General features: G+C 60.6%; 1 non-coding gene across 1 annotated transcript; it reads right to left on the bottom strand.

The window, feature by feature from the left end:
- Positions 1-1,887: 1,887 nt before the first annotated feature.
- On the bottom strand, positions 1,888-1,990 carry LOC119869657. Its single transcript, XR_005371749.1, has one exon. It is a non-coding gene; the product is annotated as a U6 spliceosomal RNA (small nuclear RNA).
- Positions 1,991-2,382: the final 392 nt, after the last annotated feature.

Raw genomic sequence — 2,382 nt, 5'->3', positions numbered from 1 at the left:
CTCTTGCACCCGCACAGGGTTCCAGACAGGATAGGCCTTTGCGAGATTCCTGACGAACCAGAGGAATGGAGACCTAAGAAGAGCCTGCTTCCAAACAGGGGTGACGACTCCAACTAGAAGAACCCAAAGGGATTCAGGGACGCCTCCTAGAAGCCCCTGGAGGACGTTGAGCCTGGACGGGACGGGAGCCAGCAGGGCCTCTATTCACGGTTGCCGAGGCTGTGCACCGTGCAAGTGCCCCGGCCCAGGGAGCAGCACGGGAGGGGGGCGGGCAGTGGGAAGGGGAAAGCCAGCCCCTGTCTTTTGTAAAACCTGCGTGCTCTTGGAGACGAACGGAGAGGAAGGGGAGGCCGGGGCAGGGGGGGCACCCCCTGGAAGCAGCCCCAAGTTTCCCCAGGGAGAGGAACACGCTTTCCCGGCCACTAGCAGGTGCGCCGGGTGCCATGGGACCGGCCCATCAGCCTCGGTGTCAGGGACAGGTGCGGGGTGGGAAGAGGGTGCAGAGCCGAGGGAAAGCTGCAGCCACCCCCGGGTGCCACTGAAAGGGTCCAGGCGGGGCAGGGGAGCACCGGCGGCCCCCAGGCCTTCCCGCAACCTGCTGCACACAGGAGCTCTGCTCCACCTTCCCCAGTGGGCGCACACTCCCGGATGCACCTGCTGGGACCGGGTGCGGGCCTCAGGGCGTCCCACGGGCCTGTGCGCGGCAGCTCCCCAAGCTCCACCCGCTGTCCCTCTGTGCATCCGCGGCTGCAGGGAAACTGACTCGGTGGTGGTGGTGGTGGTGGTGGTGGTGGTGGTGGTGGTGGTAGTGGTGGGATCATAGTGGTGGTGGTGGTGGGTTCATATTGGTGGTGGTGCTGCTGCTGGTGGTGGTGGTACTGGTAGTGGTGGTGGTGGTACCATATTGGTGGTGGTGGTGATGGTGGTGGTGGTGAGACAGTGGTGGTGGTGGTGGTGGTGGTAGTTGTGGGACCATACTGGTGGTGGTGGTGGACGTCTTCTAGGAGACGTCCCTGAATCCCTTTGGGTTCTTCTAGTTGGAGTCGTCACCCCTGTTTGGAAGCAGGCTCTTCTTAGGCCTCCATTCCTCTGGTTCTTCGGGAATCTCGCAAAGGTGGTGGTGGCAGTAGTGGGACCATATTGGTGGTGGTGGTGGTGGTGGTGATGGTGGTGGTGATGAGACAGTATTGGTGGTGGTGGTGGTGGTGGTAGTGGTAGGATGCAGGGTGTGAACTGAGCGGGGGAGGAAGGCGAAGGGAAGCAGGGGGCAGAGCACAGAAGGCCCACCAGGGGCAAGCCCAGGGTAGCCTCACGGACCCCTGGGTCATCCTGGACGTGGGTGCTGCACCCATCAGGGCCCTGATGGACTGAGAGCAGGAAACACAGCAGGGAGCCCTTCCCTTGGAGCCCTGGCCGCACATCCCACATCTGCCAGACCTGCTGCACCTGCCGCTGAGGGACTTGGGTGTAGTGTCACCGATCCTCCCATGTCTCTATGTGCTCCCTCAACCCACATTCCTGACGCACCTGCTGTGTGCCCGGCGCTCGGGAGGCCGGCTCCCCGCGAGGCCGACTCCACCTGTGGCCACTTTGCCTGCTGCCCACGCTGGGCCCCAGACAGGGGCACACACACCGGGGGCTACTTCCCACAGCCGGGAGGAGGCCTGCGAGATGGGGCACTGGCCCCCAGGGACAGGGCTCATCCTGCTTAGAGGCGGCGTCTCCTCCCGCAGCCCCGCACTGAGGAGATGCAGGAGGAGGTAAGCTTGCCCCTCCTCCCTCCTCCCATTCCTCCCCCTCCTCCCCCTTCTCCTCCTCCTCCCCCTCTTTCTCCTCCCCCTCCTCCTCCTTCTCCTCCTTCTCCTCCTTCTCCTCCTCCCCCCCCTCTTCTATATGGAACATTTCATGAACTTGCATGTCATCCTTACACAGAGGCCATTCTAATCTTCTCTGTAGCGTCCTAATTTTACCATGTGCTGCTGAAGCGAACACTCTGCTGTCTCTTCTTAGAAGGGCGTGCATCCCATCATCGGGGCTCCAGCCTCATGACCTTCGTCACTCCCTCAAGCTCTATCTCCTGACATCGTCACCTCGGGGACTTAGGATTTCAACATACAGATATGGGGCTTGGGGAGATGTTACAGCTGCAGCATGTAACACTGACTGACCCTACCCACACCGAAAGAAACACAACTGCTTCGAGCCTAAACACCTCCAACAGCATGGTTAATATTAGAGTGTATGTAAGATTAAAATATCTGGTTGTAAAATAGGAAGTGAGTAAGAGGCAGGAGAAGAAACGGGGGTAATGGAAACCATCGCTTCCGTGAACTTGCTTTTTGGGGAAGATGGGAGAGTAAAGTGAGCAGAGCATGCGAGGCC

This window comes from Canis lupus, chromosome 16 (genome assembly GCF_011100685.1).
Source record: "Canis lupus familiaris isolate Mischka breed German Shepherd chromosome 16, alternate assembly UU_Cfam_GSD_1.0, whole genome shotgun sequence".
NCBI classification, from domain to species: Eukaryota; Metazoa; Chordata; class Mammalia; order Carnivora; family Canidae; genus Canis; species Canis lupus.
Note: the sequence above shows the minus strand (reverse complement) of the source record. Positions and strands in the feature narration are given on the sequence as shown.